General features: G+C 46.2%; 1 protein-coding gene across 1 annotated transcript in view; it reads left to right on the top strand.

The window, feature by feature from the left end:
* The window catches only part of YJU2B (YJU2 splicing factor homolog B), a 146948-nt gene that overhangs the window by 59094 nt on the left and 75736 nt on the right, over positions 1 to 12118 (top strand). The window lies entirely within an intron of this gene.

Genomic DNA, 12118 nt, shown 5'->3' on the forward strand with positions numbered 1-12118 from the left:
GTGAGTACTTGTGTTCGAGAGACAACTCTTTAGCATGCCTTGCAGCATATTCTTGCTTTTACAAAAAAGGAGACCCACGTGTTAGAGTTGCGTTGGGTACATAAAGAACAATACCCCTTACTATTTAACCCACTCCCCGGGAGTAAGCTATTTTACTTTACATTTTATGTTTTAAACTTTTGTAATTAGCAACATCCATAAAATGCATTGGGTTGCATGAGTTGAGCTTGGAAAAAATGGTGCATGGTTCTGTGTGAATTGCGAGTAACAGGAGTTGAAGCTTTGTTGTGGCGTTCCTGCTCACATTGGGGGTCATCCATGTATTCATTCAGCACATTAGTGTAGCTGCAATTCTAGTATGGTTCACTAGCATGCAAATACATTTTCTGTCAAAATCCGGGAGGACTGAAGCAATTAAATGACAATAGAAAAAAGTCAAAATTATTACAAAGCAGTGGCGAGAACCAGCTAACCAGTGAAGGGGTATCATTTCTTTCCACTCAAATGTAATGCTGGTGCTTCGATGTCACTAAGATAAGCAGGGGCGAACAGGGAAAAGTATGCTGAAGGGGGTAGGCAGAGTAAAGTGGGAGAGTGAGTGTGCATGCTCTGTGTTGGGCATAGGGCAGCAGAAAGCCTAGATACGCCATTGCTGCACAAGGTCAAATGAAGCAAACATTTATCCTCCAAAATCTGAGTTCCCTGTGGCATTAATACCTTGGTATCAAGGATCACACATAACCACTTCCATTAACTTTCGTTTTCCCAACTGAGCTCGTGTCTGCATACCCTCAATTAATTAACTCTGAATGGTGCACATCTTCTGTTGTGTCTAATACAAGTCCTTGGTACTGGTCCTACTTAACCCTTCTAATTTGTCTTCTAAAATGTTTTGGAACTGTAAAATGTTGTAACCTAGTAAGATCATTTGCAATCATGTCAGAAAACACAGGAAATAATGACCACATAGTGGGCTTTCCTATTTGCTGTTGGGTAGCCAGTGTATTATTAACAGCTGCATTGGGCTGTGTATCGTATTGTTCATTTCAGTTGCTTCATTTGATAGGGATACATTTACAAAAGAAACTCTCAAATCATTGTGTATAGGCACGTTATAAATGCCATATATCATTAGTTAAGGAACTATTTGTGGTGTTTACATTATTTATTCCCCCCCCCCTTTATATGACCACCTCATATAAAACGACACCCTAAATAAATACCTATTCGAAACATAACACTTGAAAATAAACAGCTCTGCAGTGCATCACACATGTATACATAGTGGAATACACTGCTATTAGGGAGTATTCTAAAAAACTAGGATGTTTCTTCTTGTAAATGGACTTGTACACCTGTGTGCATCCATTTCCAGGATAAAAGAGAGAAAGAGGGAGGAGAGAGATTGTGAGGGAGAGATTGATAGCGCTCTCTGTGCAAGACAATGCATAGCAGCATTTTGTATTGCAGAGGTAGGTTTGTTGCAGAACCTTTAAAAAACGAAACTATCAGAGAACGTGCAGTTGCGTGTATTTCTTGAAAAACTGTCCTGGAAGGAGACATTAAGTGCAGTGACTAGCCTGCCCTGTTATCAATTTGCTGAGCTTGGGCGTGGGGAGGAGGGCAGGGTTTTTTTTTCTCTTCGAACAACAGACGAGTGCACCCAATACCGCAATTCACAAACATTTACTGCAAGGGGAGTAGCATAGACGGCCTCAAAGGGGCCGTTATATCTAGGCTCGCTCCACCGGCATACAAAGTTCTTTACAAAGACACGGGGGCCAGGGAAAAGATGGAGAGGTGGCGACGTGGGTGAAGAATCCGATGCAGCACTGGTTGTGTCTCAAGTCCTTGGCAGTTCGATCTGTTGAGAGATAAATTGTATGGCTTTGGTGAAGGCACACAAGTAGCTGTGAAATTTGTCCCCTAGAACAGACGCAGCCCTGTGAGCATCATATGCTCTCCTGATTGGAGATGGGGCCGTGTGCATGCAGCACCCCGTTACCATCTCATGGGGTGATAAATGGTGATCCTTACAGGGCTGCGTGCGCATGCTGAACAGATCAAGCACTAGGCAGTGCACCAAGACTTTCTTTAATGTGGTGCAAAGCTTGGATAATTCCCTTTTTAGAAGACCATTTATCCTCTCCACAACTCTGTTGGTCTGAAGGGGGTATATTGTACACATCCGATGCTTGATACCCAATAATGCCTTGATTTTTCTTGAGTTTTTTTTTAAAAAAATGTGCCGTTATCAGACCTTTATTACTTCACACCTGCCCCATTGAGGAAAAACCTCTTACCAAAATGTGACTGCACATTTTGCATCTGGGTGTGCACAAGGAACAGTCCTCACCCACTGTGAGAAAGGACATACACCTACTATTTGGTATCGCGACCAGTTACATCTTTCACCCATATCCGCGTAATCGACATGTAACTCGCAGAATGGCCCAGTAGGGGATGGGGCAGTGTACCACGGATCGTCCGCAAGGTGAGACCATTGCTGCAAGTCTGACTTGTGTAACTAATAACTATGTTAGTTATTGCCTCCTGCAGAATGGTGGTACAACCTTATACTAAGATTGGAGTCTTGTACTGTCACAGTTGAATGATTTTACTAAGCCCTTAGGTGGACTTCAGAAAAATTGTCCTAACACTGGTGGAATGCTCTGGGATATATTGTAGGCTGCATTACATTGACTCTAGGATACCTAAGTTCAAAGACACCATCCAATAGGTTTTGTTTGACCAAAGGTGTGTAGTTCGATTTAACCCAAAAACCAACATCATGGCCTGCTTTAGGCCTGAGGACTACTCTTAAGTTACAATGGAAAGATTGTTCACAATGTGTAAAGAGAAGGACCTCGCATGTGAAGGGAATATGCTTGATTTAATGCAAAGGTTGTCGGACCATAAGAATGGCTCCACAGAAACTATGTCTCCTTCTAACTTTATTGCTGAGAGTGAAGGTGAATTGGACCGTAGTCCAAACTCCTCTGTGGATGAACACAAATGTTCTGATGAGGAGGGTGTTAGTTCACCTCCCTCTCCTTCTTCCTATCACTACCTTACCCTCCACCATGGCGTCTGAAATTGCTCTGGAACTTTATAAAAGACAGGTCTGGTGGAAACACAACTGTGGGAAAGTGAGAAAAAGTATAACGTATCTGTAGAAAACAGGTTTCTGGACACTTCCTTTTCATGGTCTTCTGCTGCGTCTGCAGCTTCCTGGATTCCAGAATTGGTGAGTCAGCATGACAGGAAGGATGACATTGTTGTATGGCTGAAAACCTTTGACCTCACTTGTAAAATGTTTGGTCTGTGTGAGAGTGATGGAATACCCTGTGTTCGTTTTAGGCTTCCCAAGAGAGACTACCAAGTAATCGTGCATTTAAATATAGCTGAAGGAAGTGACTGGGATAGGGTAAACAAATCTCTCATAACTAGATATAAGATGAACACTTCTGAGTATCTAAACCCCTTAAGGGACCATGAGAATAAAGGTAGGTCAAAATATTATCACCTCATCCCTTAAGGAATCTGTTCACACTGACTGTAGCAGAAAAACTGTGGTCTTAGAATCAGCTGAGCCTCTTTGTAAAATGGCTGAGGCTCTTAAACTTGGAGAGGTCCCCAGGAGACCCTTCCTCAGAGATAAAAGGCATTAAATGCCACTCTGAAGGGCACTTGGGTGTAGCACCCATAACTTCAAATAAGGACCAACCCCCTAGGCCAACAATGCTAGAGGTCACTCCTGTGATCCCACCTTTAGTTAACACTGAGGTGAAAGAACCCCTTGAAAACCCACCTACAGTGGAAGTGGTTCACCCTGTTGATGGGACCGGAAGTGCTCCTATTCAAGATATAACACTGTGTAAAAACGTTGTTCCAATCACTGATGTGACTCTGCCTTCAGCGGAAATGGAAAGTCCCTCTGAAACCTCAGACAGTGGAGGGGGTCCTTGAATCTCAAAACCTGGACTCTCGGCCAGCTGTGGAGGCAATTCCTAGGGCTGACAAGAACCTTGGTGTTCCTGTCACACACCCTGTGTGGTGTATGTCCTTTTAGACTAAAGGCCCCTTCAGTTAAATCTGAAGTGGCTGGACCACTTGAAAAAACTAATTTACAGTGGAGGTGGTTCCTAAAACTCTAAAACTGGATGCACCTTGAAACCCCTTTACAATGGAGGTGAACTTCATGTGTTTCAATATATTGAATAGGGACCATTGGACCCTGTCGAGCACTTTTTCCACGTCCTGTGTCACTAGTATTGCACGGTTTTGGGTTATTCCTGTCTTCTCTATTAAGTGGCAGATCCTGCAAGTATTGTCAAACATTTGCCTGGATGGTTTAAAGCCTGATTGGTCCTGCCCTATTAATTTCGGCTGCAAGTGTGTTAGCCTATAAGCCAAGATCTTTGTATACAATTTTGCATCCAAGTTTATTAGCGCCACTGGACGATATGATCCTGGTAGTATTGGGTCCTTGGCCTGCTTATGGAACACCACCAGTTTAGCTTCATTCATTGATGGCATGATGGCACCCTTTATCTTAAATGTGTTAAATTGGTTTGTAAGAGTGGGGGCCAGGATATCCCAATGTTTTTTATGAAAGCTCGCTGGGGATCCATCTGGGCCCGGGCCTTATTTTTGGCTAATTCTTTAATGGCCTTTACCTCTTCCTCCCTTATTTCCTCTTCTAGACATTCCCTTTCTTCTTCCGATATCTGCAGGAGTGAGAGTTGGATATTCCTCTTGTTTGTCTTCCGATGGGTTGTCTGTGTATAGCGTCTGGTAATGTTCCCTAAAAACATCCCCCATATCCTCATTTGTCATCTTATCGTGCCCTTGGCTGTTTCGAAGTTTTATAATTCTGACTACTCCTTTTTTCCTTTAACTGTCTAGCCAGATGCCTATCCGCTTTGTTGGCTTTCACATAGTGTCTTTGCTTCAGATATAATAGCGCCTTCTCCGCTTGCTTCATTCTGAGCGTCCCTAATTGACCCTGGCCGTGTCTCAGCGCTCTCGTTAGTTTGTTGTTTGGGTGTTTGGATATTTCCCCATGTATGTCTCGTATCTTCCCCTCTAGTCCCTCTTCCCACTGCAATTGCTTGTCCCTTCCTGCCTTAAGCGCTATCAAGTGCACCCTTGTTACCACCTTGAATGCATCCCATACCATTTCCTGTGGCGTATCCACTGTTTCATTATCTCTAAAATATTGCTCGATCTTCTCTCTAATGGATTCAGCCTGTACCGGATAGTGTGAGTTCTGTGGGGAACTTCCATTTCCATAGCCTCCCCCTTGGCAGATGGGGAGCAGGTGTAAATGGATCTTGGTCACCTGGCCTAAGCCCCGTGCGCCTGGTGCCTTCCTGATTGCCACTCTTTCTCCCTACTTAAGGAGCCCTCCAGCCTTTCTTTGCAGATGGGGAGCAGGTGCAAGTGGATCTTGGTCACATGGCCTAAGCACCACCCACCTTCTTAGCCCTGCCTATTCCTCCCTGCTCTTAACTCTTAAATCAAGGGCGTCTCTCGCCCGGGCGTCTGAAGCAAAGGGCAATTCCTGTTTGGACCTGGGCAGACGAACAAAAGGGCAATTCCTGTTTGGACCCGTTCGGACCAGGAGGATCCAGGGCCTGAACCCCTGCTCAGACAGCAGGTAAGCATGCACCTACATTTGTTTGTTGTTTACACCCTCTGTCCCCACATGCCATCCCCACCCCTCTGTTCCCCCTGTGATGTTCCATTGTGCCCCCCTTCTTGCACGCAGGTGTTGCCTGTTTTGCTCGATTCTTCTACCCTGCTCCCCCTCCACTCCCTCCAGACTCCTACTTCTGCAGGCGTCTGTCCTGATACATTCTGGATTCACCATCACCGTCTTGTGGCCAATGCTGGATTTTACTTTTATGGACTTCATTGATTCACGGTGTGTCACCATTTCTCATGATGGCCCTGAATCATGATGTTCCCATCTTCATCTTGTATCCAGGCTTGCAACATTATGTGTTACTATTGACTTCTGCAATTCTATTTGCTCTCCCCTCTTGCTTCTCCACTCTTTATGACTGCTTACTCTCTGTTCTCTCCTCCTCTCCCTTTCTCCCTTTTCCCATCTCTTCCCCTTACTTTCGTCTATGTATTTACTCTATAAGAATTGTCCCTGGACCTAGTATGATACCAACCTCTTCTGTCTCCTCCCCCCTCCCCTTACTTGGCCCCTCCACCACTATCTGAAATGTCATTAGGCCTAGTACGATAGTCGATTGTTTTGTTCCTCCCCTCCCTTTCTGCACCCCTCTCCTTTTGTTTTTTTCCTAGTACGGTAGTCACCTGTCTGTTTCCATTTCCTTCCCACTCTCCCCCTCCCTTCCTTATCTATGTCTTAGCTCTTGCACTATCTGAAATGTCGTCAGGCCGAGTACGATAGTTAATTTCACATCCTTACTGTTCATTGCCTGTAAGAATGTCATTGTATTTTCCCTTGTTCCCTCCCTTGAAGAGCTTTGAAACACATTGTGTATAGGCGCTATATAAATGAACTATCATATTTCCCACTGAGATGCTCATCAACAACGGGGCATGATCTGACATCTGACAGCAAACCTGTGGAAGTCTAGATGTAATCTCTCTGAGACCAGGAGGAGTGTACCTGCGAATAGTGGGTAAATCCCTGCCCTCCTACTACCCTCCAGACATCATGGGGGGTAAGTGTAGCCATCTTCCGCCTTGGTACCTTAGATGGGGCCTGCGCTCCTTGTACTGTACTCCCACTCCTATCCTGTGTGAGAACCCACGCCATGTTTATGATCCTCCGTCAGTATGATATCTCCATTGGCAAAGCTCTCTATCTTTGATAGGACGCCCCTCAAGAAGCCATCCTTTCCCATATTTGGGGCGTATACTAAGGACAGCATGACCGTTTGGCCTCGAATGGCTTCATTCAGAAACAAGCACCTCCCCTCCTTGTCCAACATGGTGACCTTCACTTGTGCTCCCATCCTGTTGTGTAGTGCTATCAACACTCCCACCCTCTTCTCCCCCGCGTTTGCCTGATATATTTGAGTAAAACCTCTAATTCGGAGTTTCCATTTGTCTTGTTTGCGTATATGATACATAACAATGTCTATATTTTCCCCCAAAGGAAGTTTACCACTTTTTTCCTCTTAACTGAGGTATTGAGTCCCATCCCCCCAGCCCCATTAACTCTCATTTCCTTACCCCATGTAGTTCCACTTCTGGCCTCTCTTCCCTCCCCTCAGTACCCAACTGTCAACATGAACCCCCAACTTGGAAAGCCCTCGCTTCCTCTGAGGAGGGCTCAGGTTCCTTCGACTGCTCGGATGAAGTGTCCGCTGGTCCTGGACCTTCTAACATCCCAGAGAAGTTGCTGTGGGACTTACTAAACCCCATTAAGGATTCCAAGTTGCACCCGCCCTTCCCAGCTCCTTGGGCCGCAAACTCATGTTAACGTGTTATAGTCTTACCCCTTCACCGGGGTATATCATATGTCAGCTTTCCCTCCTGCTCATCTCCACCTTGCATCTGATGTTCTTGATCTCGGCTCCTCGCCTCTCCTTCATGTCTTGTTTCCACCTTTGCCCCTGTTCGTCACTGTTTTCCAGTCCCATGGTTTTCTGCGTGCTGTCTCCGTTGTTCCTTGCTGCCCTCCTCGCGTTCTCCTTGTAGATTTAGGATCTGTTGTCCCTCTTCACAGGTCATAATCTTATGCTGTTGCTGTCCCATTGAAAGAGTAGACCAAAGGGAAACGCCCATTTATATCTTTTTTATATATGCTTAATCGCCAAGAATTTTTTGAAGCATAGATTATGCCAGGTCTTGCTATAGCTGCACTTCTTCTCCATTTATTTGTACCTGCCCCGCCATTCTCGCTTTCTGCAGTTTCTGTTCTTTCTGGCCATATGATGTTATTGCTACCAACACATTTCTTAAGGCGTGAGCCCGGTTCTCCTGTTCTCCGCTTGCCAACTCGATGCACTTGGTCCACTGGGACTAGGTCTTCCGTGTCCAGTGCCAGAATTTCTGCAAAGTGCTGCTGGGCTGTACTTTTCAGACCCTTGTCGTCCACTGTTTCTGAGAGTTTTTTTTTATCCAAATGTTCGATCTCCATGAGCGGTTTTCCAATTCCTCATACTGGATCTCAAGATTATGTGATATGCGTGAGAGGTACTCCCAAGGTTTCCTCATTCTTTTGCGTGTCCTCCATGTTTTTCACCACCTTTTCCAGTGTGTCCGTTCTTTCTTCCAGCTTGGCTACATCAATTCTCAGCTCCTGTAGCGACGGCTTCATTTCTCCTTTCAGAGTCTCGAATTGTGTTTGGAAGGAGGCCATAAATTTATTCTGGAATTCTTTGAACGAGCTCTACATGCCATGTTCTCTTTACATAGCATCATTGCTTCTTTGGCCACCAGCGTTAGTGGGCTCTGACTTGTCCCTCCACTTCCGGAGTGCAATGTCTTCTTCCGAGTTCCACAACTGCTTAATAGCCGTTGCTTGTCTTGCTTGTGGGGTCAGTTGCATTGCTGATGCAGAATTCCCCCTTGTTTTGGACATATGGATTCCGCTGGGGATCCCCCCCAATGGTCCTCTGCTGTGTGATCTCTTGTCCCAATTCTGCACTGGTGGTGGCGTCTCCCCCCACGACTTCCCCCTCTTATAGTTCCGCTCACCTCCTTCTTTCTGTTTTTAGGAGGCACTAGTTATTGTATATTCAACCAGCACTTTCCGGATCCTGATCCTTCAGGTCACTCTTTTTTAAAATTTTGTATGTGCTTCCCTGTTTCTCCACCCTGCTCATTTCTGAGGGAGGCCTCTCCTCTGTTACTTCGACTCCTTCTTGGTTTCCTCGGACCTTTTTGTTTTGTGGCATTGTACCCTTTTGTGTGGTCCACAATCCCTTTCTTCTTTTCTCCTCGCTATGTGGCCTTGTCCTCCCTGTTGTGTCTCCGTGCTACAAGGTAGGGTTCCTTTCCACTCCTTCTCGGCCTCCTGGTCGTCTTGTGATTCCCCTGGGCCTTGTTGTTGGAGTACTTTGTACATGTGGGAGAAGAACTCCTCCAATGTTTCCCCTGGCCGATTGCCCATATCCGCTCTGTCTTTGCCCGGTTCGTCATCGTGGGCGCACCCTTCCCACTCGTAGGGGTTGTCCCTCACCTCATTCCAGCCCAGGGTTGTCTCCTTTTTCCCTCCGTCGGGGCGCCGCATGTTGGTGCACAATTCTTTATGGTAGGGCCTGCCTATTGGGCCCATTCGCTGGAGCTTGTTATCTCATCGCGCTACTCATACCGATCTCTTGGTTTAGTGTACAGTTCGTTGTGGAGGGAAAAATTCCTTTGCCACATTGCTTTATTGCCAGCTGCTGTTGTGGCCCGGTGGGGAGAGAGATGCTCGCGCACGTCCTCCTCCGCCAGCCACCATCTTGGATTCCCCATAGTGTCCTTTTAATGTTATCCTCTTTCACATACTGCCTATTGTTGCTGGGTTGCCCTTGTGGCTCCCCTTTTAACTTTTTCTGGTTAACCTTGTGAGAACTACAGTTCCCAAGTGTAGAAAGGATATTTGGATCCCTTTTACATTTCATCAGGTGAGACTAGCACCACCTCCACCCCCACCTTATGTGGAGTGCGGGGGGGATACTGGGTATCCCCTTTCTCATTCTAAATGTAACATTTATGTTACAAGGAACAACTTATCTTTTAATGGCTGGTAGCAGTGAACCTTTTTATTAAGTCGGTGCACCTTTAGCGCGGGCGGTTTCCACAGCCCTGGTAAAAGCACCTATGGGTGCTCATTTTACCAAAACGACCCGTCTTCTTTGCCATTTTAGTGAGTGTTCCTTGTCTTTTCTTGTTCCTTCCCCTGACATCCAAGTGCAGGAAATTCATTTGTGTGATTTTAATCTTCGGCGGGAAACCTGTGGCTTTCCCGCCCAGGCTCCAGAGTGTCTGTGAAGCCAGGAAGCGAGGGAGGATTCCAAAACTTTGTACCCCTTTGTCTTCCAGCCTGACTGCGAGAACCCAGTTCAAACTGGGAGGCTGACTGTCCTGAAAGGACTGCCGACCCCCCCCACCCCCCCCCCCCAAGTTTGAATGTTGCATGGCTGTTTGATTGGCTGGGTTTGTGCATAAAAGTCTGATCGTGGAAGCTGAAGAGGTAGTCGACAGCTGGAACCAAAACCGAAGAGGATGATGAAAACGTGGGTGAGATTATTTCCAGCGACTGGAGAGCCTGCTGTGTAACCTGAGCCTGCTGTTACCCTTCCTTTCAATCGACCTGGTTACTCCGGAAACCAGGACCCTGATGCAGAGCCTGATGAGACCCACTAGATTCAAGAAGACCTGCATTTTGAGCCATCCCACGTCGTGCTGTGACCTTGCAGGGCTCAAATACCCCAAAACCCCGGGGTCTCGAGCCATTGTGCGATGCACGGTCTTCTGAATCTTGCTGAAACTTTGTGGGCATCCTGCTGGACTTCCAGAGACTTGAATGAATTCCTAAAAGTTCTATCACCAGAGTGGGCCTTGCAAACAATGAGAATCCAACCAGCGATTATTCAGTCTTCTTCTAGTTCCTGAAAAGGGCGCCAAAATCCACAAAGCTGCATCCAGCTGCGAAGAAACTCTTGCCTGGAGCCTTCCCTGTTGATCACTGCTGAAAAAGTCCAACCAGGGTCCTGTCTTCATGATAAGGAATTCAGCACCTGGGTTTTTATCTGCATATCCTGAAGGCATGCTACTGCAAACTCTTCTTCTGTGCTGAGGTACTGTGTTGGCTTGGGTGTTAACTTAAGTCTCTTGTGATTTCTGTTCAGCTTTGGGGTGTTTTCTGTGATTGGGAGTCTTCTCGTCCAGTGCACCTAGGCCCCTGCTGGACTCCTCCTGTACACAACTGCAGATCTCGTGCTTGGGATTGGTCACTGCAGGTGGGGGCAGCCCCTCCAGAGATGCAGCCTGGAAGCCTTCATCTTCGCAGTGGTCACTGGGATCATGTTGGGGTTGCCAAAAATGTAGAGAAACCCCTCAACTCTTACACCAGAAAAAATGCGACCTGCTAGGGAAAAAGGCCAGCACACCTTGCAAGGAGAACAGTTTTATTTCCACAAAAATAGAGATGCGCTATCAAAGCACTCTGCTGCCACTGAACGTTCTGGCAAAATCTGCATGAGCAACACTTTATGAAGGCATACAACGTCCTCAGTGACGCAAATTACATAACGTACAAATCCAACTGGCTGGTTTGCGCAACCCTATACATAGGCTATCTGCTCCATAAGGGATGCCATGCCATTGGTCCCAGTCTCTTTTGTCCATCGTCGTCCATGTGGGTTCCTCCTTGCGCAAAGTGAAGAAAACAATACATGCTTTATCTATAACCTAATGCACACCTGGTACAGCAGACACTGGTTGAGAGGATACTTGGAGGTCATTGCATCTAACAGACTATAGCTTGATTCCAGATGCCTCGGCATGCGTCCAAAGTTCCCCACCCTCGTTTTAGATTTGTTTTTGCCCCTCCTGGCACCTCGCAGCACAAATCACGTGACCTATGGTGAAGGCAAATGGACCCTTGCTTTCTGATCTTTTCTGATCGATTGGAGGTCTAACGGATTTATAATTTATGGCCCGGGACTGACTGGTACCTTGTAATGCTGAGGGTCTCGTAAAGGGGGCAGCTGGGTGCTAATTATTAGAGTGGGGACGGGAAAGGTCAGAGGCTTGTGCCCTCCTTTTCGTGGGATTGTTTCTATCTGAAAGCTCTCATCCCCCTTGTGGCCTTGCAGGGCTCATTCTTTCTGGCCTATGCAGTCTTTGTTATGTTATTACATTGTTGATGGAAAGTTAGCTTTAATCAATTTGGTGGCTGTAAGGAAGGTAGTTGGCAATCGTACCATTGGAACGGAGCGTCTGAAGACCAAGTAATCTATCTTTCAGGGCAACTATGTGACCCAATAGCATCATCCACTACATCATTCAATTGGAGCTACACACATCCAACTATCTTCCTTACAGCCACCTAATTGATTAAAGCTAACATTCTATCAACAATGTAATAGCATAACAAAGAGAAGAGAACAATTGATTAAATTGAGCAAATGCA

This window comes from Ambystoma mexicanum, chromosome 13 (genome assembly GCF_040938575.1).
Source record: "Ambystoma mexicanum isolate Mex_15411 chromosome 13, UKY_AmexF1_1, whole genome shotgun sequence".
In the NCBI taxonomy this organism is placed as follows: Eukaryota; Metazoa; Chordata; class Amphibia; order Caudata; family Ambystomatidae; genus Ambystoma; species Ambystoma mexicanum.